Source organism: Sorex araneus, chromosome 1, assembly GCF_027595985.1.
Source record: "Sorex araneus isolate mSorAra2 chromosome 1, mSorAra2.pri, whole genome shotgun sequence".
Taxonomy (NCBI): domain Eukaryota; kingdom Metazoa; phylum Chordata; class Mammalia; order Eulipotyphla; family Soricidae; genus Sorex; species Sorex araneus.
Genome location: NC_073302.1, coordinates 231,197,545 through 231,215,308, shown reverse-complemented (window position 1 = coordinate 231,215,308; position 17,764 = coordinate 231,197,545). Strand labels below are relative to the sequence as shown.

At 41.0% G+C, this 17,764-nt stretch overlaps 1 pseudogene; it reads right to left on the bottom strand.

The window, feature by feature from the left end:
* Nucleotides 1-9,231: 9,231 nt before the first annotated feature.
* Nucleotides 9,232-10,415, bottom strand: LOC101551281 (actin-related protein 3-like; annotated as a pseudogene).
* Nucleotides 10,416-17,764: the final 7,349 nt, after the last annotated feature.

Below are 17,764 nucleotides of genomic sequence, written 5' to 3'. Positions count from 1 at the left end.
AAAGCATTCTGTACACAGTTTACAAGGAAGCATTTTAATTGTCCAAAATGTTACTTTTTTCTTTACTGAGATTTGGGTTTTTCAAAGATAAATAGGTGGGGACCTGGTTCTGTGACCCGGAGCAGGTTATGCCCTATCTTGGTATATAGTTTTATTAGTGGGAAAGTTAGAAACATAAGCAAGAACTCTGAATAACCCATCTTTGGAACTGGACAAAGATGAGAGGGTCATAAATCATAAAACACAAAAGAACAGGAGAGCCAGAAGGTCCTGGTTTCCTAGACAAAGTGAAGGCAGGGACACAGAAACAATTAGTTCCATTAGTACATGTTTATATGAAACTTAAACAAAGTATACGAAACACAGATTTCTAGCAAAGGGGACGCATTGCTGCTCCTATGATGTGCCCTCCCACTTTGCCATATTATCACGATGCAGTCAATCAAGAAACTCCATTATTTTGCTCCTCTCTTCTGTCCCACAAGTGTACTATGTCCCCAGGAAAACACCTATATAAAGTGCTCTGTAACCTATTTAAGGGTCGTAGCTTTAGGGAGGTTTGCCAAGCTATTGTCTGTCCAGACCTAATTAATTAAACCTCCTTGCCTTTTGCCTTAAGACTATCTTATTGTGATTGATTAAGTGAACTCCTTCACCTAATACATTGGCAGCTTCAGGACTGAGCTCCCCATCAGTATGGGGAGCTCAAGTCTTCAAATCTGCCTTGGTAGGGATCTGACTGCCAGAGCAGAATTTGCTGGAAAAGAGAAGCCTCGAGCACCAGCTTCCTGAGCTGGGACTCACTGGTCCCCAACTCAGAGACGGCAGCTGGGGAGGCTGCTGGGTGGGTAGTACCCTTCCCCTTTCTCTCTGCCTCCACAGTCAACCCAACCAGGACCCTATCTTTATTTTTTTTGTCTCTTGTTTTTAATTTTTTTAATTTTATTGAATAACCGTGAGATAGTTACAAGCTTTCATGTTTGGGTTACAATCTCACAATGATCAAACACCCATCCCTCCACCAGTGCACATTCCCCACCACCAATATCCCGGGTATACCCCCCTTTCCCACCCTCCCCCTGCCTCTGTAGCAGAAAATATTCACCATACTCTCTCTACTTTTGGGCATTATAGCTTGCAACACAGACACTGAGAGGTCATCATGTTTGGTCCATTATCTACTTTCAGCATGCATCTCCCATCCCAATTGGTTCCTCCAGCCATCATTTTCTTAGTGATCCCTTCTCTATTCCATCTGCCTTCTTCCCTCCGCTCATGAAGCAGTCTTCCAGCTATGGGGCAATCCCCCTGGCCCTTGTATGTACTATAGGACCCTATCTTTAATGAGGAAGTTCTGCGGTGTGGATCTCCCAGTGGAAAGTTGGGAGCAGAGGTAGGTGTGTGGAAGCTGCTGTGAAGGTGACTGAGATGTCGTTTATTTCTTTGTTTTTGAAAGAAGGAGATGGGCAGGAGAGAGATATATAATCCAGGCTGATTACCCCTTCACCTAAAAATTTCTCTAACCAGCTTGCCCCACCAGCTCCCCTTCTCCCAGAGAATGTGGGATAGAGGGTCATTTGGGGTTTAAAGCCCTGTGGGTGGGGTGTGTTGGGATAAGTTTGCACAGTGAGACGTCAGTGTGAACCTTGATGCTTCATTTCCTGCCACCACCACTGAGAGTCTCTAAAGTGAGATCACTGGGACCCTCAGGACCAGGGAGATTCCTGCAACCTGGACCTGCCTACCTGATGTGGGGCTCCATGCCTCCCTGAGAAAAGTGTGATGGGCAAGAACTGGCCCAGCTCTGGGGTTTTCAGGGAACTACAGGGCCTCTGGGGGCTGCAGAGACTCCATCTCTAAAGCTACTGCTACCCTGTTTGTTCCATAGTTTCTTGGCAAATAGAATTAAAGAAATTAAAATGGGAACCCCTGCCACCACTGCACCATCTCTCTAGTTGTTTTCCCCAGCCCATATCACTATCCCACATCCGAATTCTTTCTCCCAGGACTCTGGAACTTCTTGTCTGCTCTGATAGGAAATTTCTTGACTGCAGAGGAAGCCTCTTCATGAACCAGCCAGCAGACAAACAAAAAGGACTTACACTTTCAAACAGGGGGCTGCTCAGGGCAAAGATGCAGGGCTGGAAAGTGCTGCATTTTCAAAACAACTTTCTTGTAATGTGCCTGATCACACCATCACAGGCCACACCTGAGCTCAGCTGGGATCGCTGTTGACATTCTTGGTGATTTGCCTCAGGTTTAAGGGGAGACTCCTAGAAGGAAAGATTGAGGACAGTTCCTACCAGCCAGTCAATGCCAACCATCCAGGCCAATGTGTGTCAGGATTGCCAACCCGTGCCAGATGTTGACAGTCAGTGCCAGCCTTTCCAGTCAGTCTAATAAGTGCCAGGCTATGTCAACCTATAACAGGTGGTGCCAGGCAGTGTCAATATATGTATTAGGATTTCCCACCTATGGTAGGCATGCCAGCACATGCCAGCCTATGCCAATATATGCCAAGTGGTGCCAGTAAGTTCCAGACTGTAACAATCTGTGCCAGGTGGTGACATTGTAGCAAATTGTACCAGGTGGTGCAAGCCTTCCTAGGTACCAACCATACCAGGATTTTCCAGGCTTGAAAATATACCAGACTGTGCCAACCTGTACAAGGCGATGCTGGTAAGTTTCAACCTGTGCTCAGTGATACCAATTCATGCCAGCTGGTGCCAACAGATGCCATCCTCACCAATTAGTGCCAATAAGTACCAATCTGGGCTAAGCAGTACCAACCTGGACCATTCTGTGCTGGTTAGTGCCAGATGATGCCAGTCTTATAAGGACAGTGAGTATGCACTTCTCTGATGCTTCATTAGAACCATTAGTCAACTGGCCACTTGGTAGCTGAGATCTCAGAACTGTGCCATTAGCAGCATCTCCCAAGATGCTTCTCAACCTGGCAAGTTGGACAAATGAAGCAGGTGTTCTCCAGACCTGTCTGAGTAATGTTCATTGCAGTAATTTTCCCATTTGATGAAATAGTTACAGCCTGCCTGTGCTCTCTGATAAATTCTTTCCTCCTACACAGCTAATTCTTGGAGCTTCATCTTCTGGGAGGTGCCTGAGGGATATGCCACCTGGGCTCTAGATTTACAGATATTATTCTATGACCACCAAGTGCTAACAGTGCAAGGTCAATGTGCCATCCCTCAAAATGCTTAAAACAGCTGTGGCTGCATGGAAGAAGGTAGGGAGACACAATAGGCAGAAGGTGTTAAGCTCAATCCAAAAGGAGAGGTGAGGAGTGGGAGAGATGGTCCAGGGCTCATACACATGCCTTACATATGCCCCCAGTTGGAGCCTGGGTACTACCTGCTCCCCTGTTCATCACCAGCTGTAGTCCTGGGAGGTCCCTGAGCATCATGAATGTGTTACAGTTTAGCCCAGCACTGCAGAGCCTGAGAAGCACTACATCTTTGGGCCCTCACATGGTATCTCTGGCCCAGCTGGTGAAGAATTGCTAGAGGCTCCCACCCCTCACCCCCAAATAATGATTATATGAACACCCCCCAGGCCTTTTCAGGGGGTTCATTCTGCTTTGCACACATGTCTGGCCTGTCACAGACCAGGGTGTCATGGAACTTAAATAGCCTGCAAACCAAGCATTCCCTGACCCTGGGCCAGACTAAGAATTTGTGTGGGGAGGGTATTAGGTTTAATTTATGCATCTAATTTTCATGAATAGCTGTGAATTACAAAGTTACACATGATTTAGTTTCAGGTGTACAATGTTTCAACTCCAGTTCCCTCTACCACTGTCCCTCAGTTTTCTCCCCGCCCCCAGCCTGCCTATATATGGCAGCACTTTTTTTTTTCTCTCCCTGCCCTCACCCTTTAGGCACTGTGATGTAAAATACTGTCGTTGATAGGGTATCATGAATGTGGCTTTACCTCTTTTCAGTACCTAGTTCAGGTCCAGAGAGTCCTCTATCATTTTTGTAGTGGTCCCTTCTCTGACCTATCCCACCTCCCCACCCCTGCCACCACCATCATCCCCACCCTGTGCCAAGTTTCCTACTGAAAATTAGTTCTCCTGATCTTTATTTTTATTGCTTTGGGACTTTAGTTATTCCCCTACTCTATTTATATTCCACATATGAGTGAGATCATTCTGTATTTATGTCTTCCTCTCCTTTGGACTTCCACTCAGCATGATACTCTCCAGATGATCCATTCATGTAACATAAAATTGCATTACTTCATCTGGTATAATGTCTGTGTAGTATTCCTTATGTATATGTACCATAAAACCAAAAAAAATTTCTTTATCCAGTTATCTGTTCTTGGGCACTTGGGTTGTTTCCAGATTCCAGCTATTGTGAACAGTGCTACAATCAACATGTATAAGTGCAGATGGCTTTTATGTGTTATGTTTTTGGGCCCTTGGGGTTTATTCCCAGAATGGAATTGCTGGGTCATAAGGAAGCTGAAGGGCCTGGAATGATAATACAGCGAGTAGGGTGTTTGCCTTGCATACAGCCAACCCAGGTTCAATCCTCAGCATCCCATATTAGTATCCCACATAACTCCAGGAATAATTCTTGAATGCAGAGACAGGAGTAACCCCTGAGTATTGCCAGGAGTGACCCAAAAAGAAGATAATAAGGAAGCTCAATTCCCAGTTTTGTTTTGTTTTTTTTTTCTTTTTGGGTCACACCCGGCGATGCACAGGGATTACTTCTGGCTCATGCACTCAGGAATTACTCCTGGAGGTACTCAGGGATGCTGGGAATCGAACCTGGGTCGGTCGCGTGCAAGGCAAATGCCCTACCTGCTGTGCTATCGATCCAGCTCCTCAATTCCTAGTTTTTTTTTTTTTGAGGATTGTTCATATTGTTCTCCAAAAAGGCTGGACCAGTCAACATTCCCACCTGCAGTAGGTTAATAAGGGTCCCCTTACCCCCGCATCCAAGCCAGCACTGGCTTTTGTTCTTTTTAAAGTATGCCAGTCTCCATGGTGTGTGACACTCTCACTGTTTTACTTGAGTTTCCCTTATGATTAATGATATAACAAATTTTTTCATATCCCTTTTAGTCATCTGTACTTCTTTGAGGCAGTTCCTGTTCATCTAGTCTCCCATTTTTTCTAATATAACTGAAAATTAAAAAGTGACTTGTCTAAAGGAAGTTCATCATTTTATTTTGTAGATTTTTCTCAAGTTCCTACCACAGGCCAGCCTTTGTGTTGGAGACCTCTGGGGGAAGCTTGGCTATGAGATCATCAAATATTTACTAAGCTCTTATTCCAGACTACACATTAGGGATGTGATAGAGAGCAAAACACTTTCACCCCTTGGGGAATACAGTGTTTTAGGAGGGAGAGGGCCTGAATACTGAGTGATGACCATGGGCACTTGAGCCATGGCTGTGAACTCTGAGGTCTGCTGACATGCAGATCCACCCTGTAAACAGATTATCAGCTTCTGGTAGGGGTACCTACAGAACTCTCCTGTGTTATTCACAACTTTGTTTTCTCCCACTTGCTTGATCATAAAATACAATTGATTGCTTTACAACACACTGGATGGGCTACATAGCTGTCACATTGTCAATACAGCTTCCAGCCAAGGATATAAAGTTTGGGAGGTGTCAGAAATGATCTGCAATTTGGGTTGCATTGGGGGAGGGAGACTTAGTGTGTCTTACTTCCATGTAATTCATGAGTCAGCTGTATATAGCCATAAGTGCAGTGTGAGCTTCTGAGAAAATTTAGGGAAACACATTGTTGAGTCCTTGCGCAGGAATTTGTTTGTTTGTTTGTTTTAATTTTTTTAAATTTTTTTATTGAGTCACCATGTGGAAAGTTACAAAATTTTCAGGTTTAAGTCTCAGTTATACAATGCTCGAACACCCATCCCTTCACCAGTGCACATATTCCACCACCAAGAATCACAGTATAGCTCCACCCCGCACCCCCACACCCCTAGCCCCCCCATACCCCTAGCCCCCCACCTTAGCCCCCCCCGCCTATGTAACTAATAAATTTCACTTTACTTTCACTTCGATTGCATTCAATATTTCAACAAAACTCACTATTATTGTTTGGAGAGTCTCTCCCCTAAAGTCGGACCCTTGTGCAGGAATTTGACTGGGTCAAAGGGCCTTTCCCGAGGGGTGACGTCTAGGATAATGCTTTGTGGATGGATGGGAAAGCCCCAGTCAAAGGAGGTGGTGTAGTGGGTGCTGAACTTGAGCAGGGGCTATGGTCTGAGGTAGATTGCAAGAACGGGCCTGTGGTGGCAGAGTCTAGCGGGGAGCTAGAAATGGAGATACTTTCCTTTTCCACTTTCCCCTTCAACAGACTTATGTAAGAAACCTCTTTCAGATATGTAAGTAAGAATCAAAGGCAAGGGAAAGCAAAGATTGATTTAGGGACTGCGGGGCTTCTGTCAAAGACCAAGGAATAGAGAATGACAGTTTACTAAACATTTAAGTATATCTCCATAGCCCCAGGAAAATTAGTCTCTTGGAGTGCAGCATGAGTGCAGTGAGTCTGTCTGAGTTTGAATCTGCATTCATCTGGAATGTTGGGCAGAATTCTACATCCCAGAGCCGGGATTTCCAAACTGTAAAATGGAAATGGAAAGAGAGAGAAAGAAAGAAAGAGAGAAAGAAAGAAAGAAAGAAAGAAAGAAAGAAAGAAGGAAGGAAGGAAGGAAGGAAGGAAGGAAGGAAGGAAGGAAGGAAGGAAGGAAGGAAGGAAGGAAGGAAAGAAGGAAGGAAGGAAGGAAGGAAAAGAGGCACCAGAGCGTGACTCCAGACGCCAGCTAAATTTTTCGGCATGGGCAGCTCCTCGCAGAATGTCTCCAGACTGAGAACTAAGCCGCGGCCCCATGCCCGCCCAGAAGGGGAAAGGTATTTCTCTCTCTCGCCTCTTCCTTGCTGGGTGTGAAGGGCATGGTGACCGCCATATTATGACAACCACAGATAGGGTTTACAAGCTTGTAATGATCCTATATCTGGAAGAAATCTCCGTGGACTTAGTTGCTAAAGTACAGAAATCCAAAACCTCATATCTCTTCACAACAGGTCTGACTCTAGTGGGGTACTCCTAACAATAATAGTGAGGTTTGTGTTGAAATATTGAATGTAACCAAAGTAAATAGAAAGTAAAGTGAAATTTATCAGTTACAAGGCGGGGGGGAGGTGCGGGAGGGCTGGATGGGAGGTGTACCGTGGGGTTTTTTGTGGGGGTTTTTTTGTGTTTTTTTTTTTTTGATGGTGGGATATGGTGGTATATGGGCACTGGTGAAGGGATGGTTGTTTCAGCATTGTATAACTGAGACTTAAGCCTGAAAGCATTGTAATTTCCCACATGGTGATTCAATAAAATAAAATTATTTTTAAAATAGAAAGAAAGAAGGAAATCCATGCCTTTATTAGAGTGTTATTAGGCTTTAAATATACTTATTTTAGTAATCAAATTAATTATTTGTAATAAGAAATAACACTACAGAATTGTAATACTGACCCAAGAGTCTTGTCTTTTCCTTTAACATGAAAAACAAAATGCAAGTAACAGAAAGCACTTAGCAGGCATCAGTTAATTCAAGACACTAGCTTCTTTGTTTCCAGAACATTTGCTAAAAAAATTTTTTTTGATCATCGTGAAAGATCAGGGGGTGGAAGAAATTCATAACTGGAATTCTGTGAGGATGTTTGCCAAGTCTCATGAAGCAATTTTTAAAAATTTATTCTTTACCTGGTCACTTTTTCCGCAAAAAGTTCCATAAAAAATATGAAACATAAGTAAATTTTAGATTTCACACTTAGAAATATACAACTCAAGCATTATAAAGATATTAATATACTAATGAATCCCATAAAATCTTAGATAATTCAACGATATACAGAATATTGGGGCACAGAAAGAACTAAAATCCACTTCTTATTATACGTAAAATTCAAATATTCAATCTAAACGAAAACATAATTATTTTTTCTCAATACATTCACCTGCTGGTTTACTTATTAAAATATTCCCATGTAATTATTTTTGTCTTGTTATTTCAATTCAGGTTTAAAACCTCAAGACAGGCCCAGAGATGAACCAAGAGCCGCGGCACGAGAAGCAGAGCCTCCCGCCTACTGACTGTGATCCTGAGGTCTCCTAACCCATTTTGGCACCAGAGCAGACTCTTGAAGCCATGCATTTTGACTGCGAACTGAACTACAACCTCGTGCAGCCCGGGAAGGGATTTTTTTCCCTCTCCACCCCATTTTTCTGAGCGAAAATGGCGGCAGCGGCAGCAGCCACGCGGTGAGAGCCACCCTCTAAGACCCCTACACCAGGAGGTAGGACTTTCTTTAGTGACGTAGCCTGTAGGTGATCCTGGGAGGGGAGGTGTTCCCGGCGCGCCTTCCGCTCAGAGATGAACCAAGAGCCGCGGCACGAGAAGCAGAGCCTCCCGCCTACTGACTGTGATCCTGAGGTCTCCTAACCCATTTTGGCACCAGAGCAGACTCTTGCAGCCATCCATTTTGACTGTGAACTGAGCTAAAATATTAGAAACCCAAAACCGCGCGGCCGCGATAGCGGCCGCGCGGACTCAAAGTCTTCACCTTTGCCAAGGAAGAGAAATTATTAGATGATGCTTATTCAGCAGGCCTGATTGTTGGGGAAAATTTCCAATCAACAATAGTGAGTTCTGTATGGAAATATGAAATGTACTCAATATATAGAGAGAATAATGGGAATATCATCAGCTACTTAGATGGGGGGAGGGGTGGGAGGGGGGTGTATTGGGGTTCTTGGTGGTGGAACGGGTGCACTGGTGAAGGGATGGTGGTTTAATCAGTATTTGACTGTGACTTAAACCTGAAAGCCTTGTATTTTTTTTGTTTTCATGGTGGTTCAATAAAATATTTCTTTAAATAAAAAAAAAAATAAAAAAAAAATAAAACCTCAAGACAGGGTCAGAATGATAGTACAGTGGGTAGGGTCTTGCATGCAGTCAACCTGTGTTCTATCTCTGGCATCCCAATGTGGTCCCCCTGTACATCACCAGGAGTAATTCCTGAGCATAGAGTCAAGAGTAAGTTCTGAGCATTGCTAAGTTTGGCCTTAACAGAAAAATAAAATAAAACCACAAAATAAGCCATCCAGACAAAACTGGTAATCAAAAAGATTATTTCTTCCCTACCTCCTTAACCCTGATAACCATGAAGCCAATTTTATGACACAACTCCAGACATTGGATTGTGATGTCAAATACTAGGTCCAATTTCTTCATAATTCTTTTTAGTAAAGTATATTTGGTAGAACTCAGGCATAGAAATGAGCATGGACCCTCCAAACCAAAAATACCATAGCATATGGTATGTAATGACTGGCAACCATTAAATTTTGGCTTTGATAAAACATCACTCAATTTCTTGGTTTCAGTCTGGCTTCTATAGTTTTTTTTTCTGAATCTCTTTACAAGCAATACCCAAAGTCCTTGAACATGGTTGCACTGCCAGAGAGGACAATGTTCTTGTAGAGAGGACATCTTACATTAATAGAGCAATTCTGAATTAGTTCATCTACAACTTCTAAGATAGGCTGAGTAAAGTCTGGTTTAGCAAGCTATGGATGAAAAAAGACTTCAAGTCCCAAGAATCTTTCATAACCAACATCAATGTGAAATTATTCCTTCTAGATGGCATTGATTCCATTATATTGTTTAATCCACTTTGCTCCATCTGTGTCATACTTGTTAATTTTTTTTACTAAATATGGGCAGATGTAACTATAACTCCCCTTTACTGCTTTAGCAACTTCCAACGATGGCTCAGAAGGAATTCCTACTTCTAGGTCTCTTGGTAACTGCTGAATAAAATGCTATGTATCATCCTGTGATTGGAATGTGCTTAATAAAGCTGCCAATCACATATCTTTCAGCCACATGAATGACATGAGTGACACCATTTCCACTGTCTATTACTGCACCAATCGACATCTTTTCTTGAGGTCCAAGATAAAGTTAAGAAAGAAGGACTTACTCAGCATCTTACAAGCCTAGAAGATTCAAGGGGTCAAACACTATTTCAGCAGTATACTGGAGTTTTCTGGAGTATTCAGTGGGGGTTCAGTCAGAAGAAAATAATGATCTTTGGGTTCTTCCCTTAAATATGCAGAGTTCAGTTGTTCCATAAACCTTTACATCAAATCTCAATCTTCAAGTATATGTAGGTTCTATGACTTCTATGGCTTCATCACCTGTGAATAAGTCTAGGTCATCAACACCTCTCATTACCCTCCTCTGAACTTGATCACCCATATTTGCTGATTCTGTAAGAGCAATACAGGAAGGGATGATAAACTGTGGTTCTGTATTTCTAGCATATCCAAGTTTAGTATATTTCATTCTACAGTCCACCACACTGGCTGATACTGAAGTCTTTGATATTCATTTTGAATTGATGTTTGCTAGGATATGAGATAGGGAACTGAGTTTATTGTTTTTCATGTGACTGATCAGTTTTCCCAGTACCATTTGCTGAAGGGGCATTTGCTCTAGTTCACACTCTTAGTTCCTTTGTTAGAGATCAGGCAAACCATATATTTAAGATTCTCTTAAGGTTTCCAGTTTTCTAAAATACAAATATATTTTCTTAGAATAAGAAAGACCATATCAAAGTTGAAACATGACATAAAAGTAAAAACACAACAATTTTTTGTTTTAACTTAAAGATAAAGCTCAACGCAAAAGATAAGATGGTGTTAAGCAATCTAGAATGACAAAAGATGAAAAGATACTTGCAGGTATCTTGAGCAGGATATTACCCCTCCTGGTAGTTAAAATAGAAAACAAAGTTATATACTGCAGAAACAAATAGGTTAGATTCTGAACCATCGATACTCTTGGCACTGTACAATAAATTTTACACTATAACAAAGAACAATAGGTGTAGTTAATAAACATTAGGCATCCAGTTAGATGCAATATTTTCTACAATAATGTGAATGTAAGGTCACAATACTTATTTATGATAAACCCACTATGCAGTATTTTTAATATCAATGTTACTCAGTTTTTCAATCTGTAAAGTAGTCTAACTAAACGTTGTTACAGATCAATTTTGCCGAGAACACTGCATGCACATGTTCAGTAAATTTAAATTATTATAGTATACACTTATTACTGACAATTAATTGATCCCATGAGTTGCATGTCACAAGAATCTGTTCCTTTGTTTTATTAACTAAGCATTCTTGCTTAGCTAAAATCTCTTTGGGAGATGTTTTTCAAATTTAGATATGAGTACATTGGAAACACAAGCTGATGCAATACTGTGAAAAATTCTCTAGGGAAGAACATTTACAAAGTATGTAAATCAAAATCTTAAATTATGTTCAAGAATTTAAACCTAAATATTAATGCCAAAAGAATAGTACAGCATTGCAAAAATAAAATGATTTTTTTAATGATTTAATATCATTTTGAGGGGTCTTCCAAGGGTGCTCAGGAGACTAGAGGTCCACTTCTGGTGACAGCTAGCCTTGTTCAAAGCAAGGACCTGAGGATGTGGTACTGTTCAGGTCTTTCTGTGCCAGAGGCCACCAGGGTTACCCTAGTGGTGCTCAGGAATATCCAGAGCCATATCTGGTGATGCTTAGGGCCTCCAGGGCTATACCCAGCAGTGCTTAGAACTGAATATGATGCAAAGAATTGAACCTAAGTCCATGCATGCATTGTCCTAACCCTGACACAACATAATTGTTTGAAATCATTTCTGAGGGCATGCTCTTTCACGTTTCTCTTGAAAGAAAAGACTTTCAAGAATATATATCATACACAAAATGCTAAAGGTTATTTTGCCTACCTGGATTTTAAAATAATCATATTGCTTTTATTATGGTATTTGACTTAAAAATAAAACCTCCCCTCACACTCCATCCTAAAAATAACATTATTTAGACTAATTCCTCTTGGTCACATAAACCTAAAAAATATTAAGGCCACTTTAAAGCTCTCAGTATATTCCACAGGACTTTAGACTAGGAGAAAGCATCTGAATAAAAGATACATTTGATAAGAAATGGCTATACAGAATACACAAAGAACTTTTAAAACACAACAATGTGAATAAAAAAAAAACACTGAAAATGTGCCAAAGGGGCTGGAGAGATATTACAACAGGGGTTAAAGCACTTACTTTACCTGTAGCTTACCCCATTCTGAGCCCCAGAACCCACTTTGATCCCGAGTACTGCCAGAAGTGATACCTGAGCACAGAGCAAGAAATAAACCCTGGGCACTGCCAGGTTTAGCCCCAACTTCCCCCCACCCAAGGAAAAATCATTTAAAAATTAAAAAGAAGAGCTTAAGAGATACCTCACCAAACATTCATGGATGCCAAATAGTGATATGAAAAGATGTCTAGATCATGAGTGAAAATCAAATTAAAACAACAGTGCATCTTCTTAAAATGTTCAAAATACAGACTAATAAGCTGGAGAGATAATGTGATGGGTAGGGCATTTATCAGACAGTTGATCAGTTAATTCCCAGATCACCATACTGTCCCCTGAGAACCACCAGGACACAATTCCTGAGCCTATAGCCAGGTGTAAGTTTTGAGCACGGCTGGGTGTGGCTCAAAATCCTAAATAAGTTAGTAAATAGCACTGTAGCACTGTCGTCCCATTGTTCATCGATTTGCTCGAGCGGGCACCAGTAACGTCTCCATTGTGAGACTTGTTATTACTGCTTTTGGCATATCAAATACACCACGGTAGCTTGCCAGGCTCTGCCATATGAGCAGGATATCTCAATAGCTTGCTGGGCCCTCAGAGAGGAATAGAGGAATCAAACTTGGGCTGGCCTCATGCAAGGCAAACGCCCTGTGCTATCACTCCAGTCCAAATAAGTAAGTAAGTAAATAAATAAATACAGAACACTGGTATCACCAAATGCTTGCAAGAATGTGGAGTAACAGGACTGTTCAAACATTTGTACATTTCTGGCATAAATGCACAATGATATGATTGCATGCTGCAGTCATATCGGTTTCTTATAATCTTGTTCATATACTTATCCTATGATCTAGCAATCATACTTCTTAACATTTGCCTAAAGGTGTTGCAAACTTAAGCTTGCACACTGATGTTTGTAATTATTTTATTTATAATTACCCAATCTTATAAGTATTCTAGTTGTCCCATGTAGGAGAATGGAAAAATTAAACTAATGTATTCAAGCAACAAAATATTTTAGTGCTAGAACTAGATGTGATATCAAGTCATGAAAAGGTATGGAGAACTTTAAATATATTCTACAGATGGATTTAAGTGAGAGAAACCAATCTGAAAAGGCAACATAATTCTAATTATATGATATTCTGGGAAAAGAAAAATTATGGATACAGTGATTTCTGTAAGTGAGAGAAGATAGAAATTAAAGTACAAAGCACAGAGAGATTTTTTTTAAAATTTTTATTAAATCACCATGTGGAAAGTTACAAAGTTCTCAGGTTTATATGTCAGTTATACAATATTCAAACACCCATCCCTTCACCAGTGCCCATATTCCACCACCAGAAACCCCAGTATACCCCCCGCCCCCACCCCCTACCCCCTACTGTATAACTAATGAATTTCACTTCATTTTTTCTTTACCTTGATTACATTCCATAATTCAACACAAAACTCACTATAGTTGACATAACTCTCTCTCTCTTTTTTTTCTTTTTCCTTTTCCCTTTTTTTTTTCCTTTTTCCCCCTCATCCCCCTTCCTGCGCCTCATAGTATGGTGTACGCCACGCTGCGTCGGCCAGCATGGGGCTTTTGCTTAGTTCACAGTCCAGAGGTGGCTGCTACATTAAAAACCTTCAATATTTCAACAAAAACTTACTGTTATTATTTGGAGTTTCCCCCCCAAGTCAGACCTGTTCAAATGGAACCGTTTTACATTGCTGACAATTATAAATGTTAAGTCGCGCGGACGCGGCAGCGTCCACGCGGTTTTGGATTTCTGTATAAAGTCCAGGGAAAATTCTGCCAGAAATTACATAGCCCAGCTCACAGTCCCAGTGCATTGCTGTAAGAAGTCTCTGAATTCAAAGTCTTTAGGCGAGAGGGTCCGATTCGCGCTCAGCGGCTCCGGATTTATCTGGGCCGAGGGCGTGCCGGTTACGCCCCCTTCCCATGAGTTCCTGGGAGCCCCCAAAGTAAAATCCGAATACCTGTGGGTTTGGAGTCCCAGAAGATGGCGCCTGCCACATGGGTGCCGCCAGCCCGCTGCTTTCCGTGCAGGAAGACAGGGTGGGGAGGAAAAAAAAAATCCACCCCCGGCAGCACAGAATTGTAGCCCAGTTTGGTGTCCCAGTGCATCGCTATCAGATGTTGCGCTGGATGCCCGAATGTGTTACATCTTTGGAATCAAAGTCTTTAGGCGAGAGGGTCCGATTCGCGCTCCAGCACAGAGATTTTTATGGAAATGAAAATATTCTGGATGTTATTAAAATGTTGAATATATATCACTGTAGATTATATATACATTTGTCAAAAACAAAAGCTGCAAGAATAAATTGTGGACTATGGGTAATTATGACATAACAGTTTTGAAAAAACTACAGCATTCTGGTGAGAAGTGTTAAAATTAAGAGAGGGGTGGGGTAAGAACTATGCATGTATGCCATATAAGAAGCAGGCCCAGAGTGCTAGTATAGTGGATAGGATGTTTGCCCTGCACGGCTAACCTGGGTTCAATCTCGGGCATCCCATATAGTCCCCCGAGCAATGCCAGAAGTAATTCCTGAGTTCAGAGCCAGATGTAACCCCTAAGCATTGCAGGTATGGCCAAAAAAAAGTCCCCAAAATCCCCCCAAAACAAAGAATATAAGAAGCCACTGTACCTTCCTCTCAATTGTGTTATAAACATAAAACTGCTCTAAACACCAAATGAAGTAATCACAAATGTGTGTAAGTCTGTAATTGTATCTCATGGTGTTTCATTTAAAAATTTTTTTAAAAAAAAGAACTCAGTCTTCGGGCTTGATATCATTAATGAACTAGTTCAGCCTGGTCTTCTGACTTAGTTCCCAGTTAAGCAGCCTCCAAAATTGATTTCCCTTTATTTTCAGAGATACTGCCATATATCCAATCTTCCCTCACTCTCTTCCCCAACCCCATACACACCTCTTTGACAGGTGGAAGGGACCTCCCAGGCAGTGCTCAAAAGTCCTGAGAGACATTATAGGTGGTGCTTGTACCACCAGACCAGACCTGGAATTCAATGCAAGGGCCCAGAATGGAGTCCCATACTTGGGCCCTGTGGCACCAGAGATGCTCAGTACATCCAGTGATATATGGTGGTGTATAGCATGCAACAATGCTTAAAAACCATGTGGTACAATGATAAAACTGGGTTTGATCAAATGTAAAGCCTTTTTGATGTGACTTGACCCCTATAAATATCTCTCTAACCTCTAGCCAATATTCTTTACTAAAATACATTTTTACTGTTGCTTATCTAAATGTACTAAAATACATTTTTGCTGTTTTTATCTAATACACTTAAAATTCCTAACTTATAATTGCTCTGAAATCCATTTCACCTGAAAAGAGTGCATCATATGCCTCTACTAAGAAATGAAGAATAGGGCCAAAGAACTTCCCTGGCACCACATGGTCACCAGAGAACCCTATGCAACAGACTCCAGTAGCTCTTGAGCATTACCTGATATGTGGTGTAGTCCCCCCGAAGAACAAGGAAGGAAGGAAGGCGGGAAGAAAGGAAGGAAGGTAGGAAGGAAGGAAGGAAGGAAGGTGGGAAGGAAGGCGGGAAGAAAGGAAGGAAGGAAGGAAGGAAGGAAGGAAGGAAGGAAGGAAGGAAGGAAGGAAGGAAGGAAGGAAGGAAGGAAGGAAGGAAGGAAGGAAGGAAGCAGAACAGTTATCAGTTAGGAATTTTAGGTGTATGAAATAAAAACAGCTCTGCTAAGCATCAGCAAAAATGTATTTTAGTAAATAATATGGCTATAGGTTAGAGAAATAGTTATAGGGGTCAAGTCACATCAAACAGGCTTTGCATTTGACCAACTCCAGTTTGATCATTGTACCACATGGTTCTTTTATGCTACACCTAAACCCCTTTACTATGTCACCAGCCATGGTTGACTACTTTTTTTTAATTTATCCTTTATATTGGTACCAGACCTACATGGAGATTTTATTTCTTTATTATTGAAATATAATCATTAACAACTTTGTAGCTTTAATTCAATTAAATAAATAAATAAATAAAATTTTCACCCTTTTTTTTAAACTCTCTTCACCTACCAAGAAAAAATGTTGGAATGTCATTCAAGACTAATCATCATTCAGCAGCCTTTCATTCCTCTGTCTCTGTCTCTGTCTGTCTGCCTGTCTGTCTGTCTTTGTCTGTCTGTCTCTCTGTGTCTCTTTCTCTGTCTCTGTGTCTGTGTCTCTGTTTCTCTCCCCGCCCCCCCCCCTCTCTCTCTTTCAGAGCCAGGAGTAGGCCCTGAGCACAATCAGGTGTGGCTCAGAAACCAAAAAAAATTTTTTTAATTCCATTAACAATACGTTCATTTTTTCTGAGACTTATCTATGAGGTAATAACTAACCCATTTTTTACATCAAAACCTTATGCCAACTACACTAAATGCACTAGAAAAATATTTAGGTAGTTTCATTTGGTTGCTTTGTTGAAACCCTATACAGATTCACTGAAGAGACATGAGAAAGAGGATGCACAAGATGCTACAGAGAAGATTCTGAGGTAGGAATGAGATAATTAGGAGAACAAAACTATAAGAAGGCAGCTTTTTCCACTGCTGCATAAGCATAATCCCAGAGGCCAACTAAACTACTTTGGGCACCAGCAGCTCGCAGAAATGTCTCTAGACTGTGAACTGAGTCACTGCCCCATGCGGTGCCAGGAGGGAAGGGTTTTTCTCTCTCGGCTTTTCCATTTTATGAGCTCAACAAAAGGGAAGTAAAAGCTTGCAGTGATGTGATTTCTGGCAGAAATTTCCCTGGACTTTGCTACTAAAAATACAGAAATCCAAAACCTCATATCTCTTAATTGTCAGCAGTGTAAAACATCATCAATTGGTTCCTTTTCAACAGGTCTGACTTTGGGGAGAAACTCCAAACAATAATAGTGAGTTTTTTGTTGAAATATTGAAGGTAATAAAAGTAAAGTGAAATCTATCGGCTACACAGTGTGGGGGATGGAAGGTATACTGGGGCTCCTGGTGGTGGAAAATGTGCACTGGTGATGGAATGGGTGTTGAGCATTGTATAATGGAGATTTAAGACTGAAAGCTCTATAACTTTCCACATGGTGATTCAGTTAAAATTTTTTTTTTTAAAAAACTAAAAGAAGGCAGAGTTTTAGCTATTATGCTAATTTTGTCTATTTTCTCATTAAAACTTTAATAAGGTCTAGCTAAGCAATAATCTCACCATTGGTATAATTTAAGGGTTAAAACAAAGTAGAATGACTTGAAAGCATGCACAGCATGAGTGTGGGAACTGGATTTCAACAAATGCGCTTATATTTTCTTCTACCTTTACAGTTATTCCTTCAAGCTATGAATCATGTTGTATGAAAGCTGATACCTATTTATATAATTTATTTGGATTATCTTCTTTAATTTCTGCTATAATTCCTAGTCAATACTCTATGCCCTATTTTTCTAATACTGACTTTGTAGATTTTTCAGAAGGATAAGTAAGTTATCAGTCTTCCAATCACA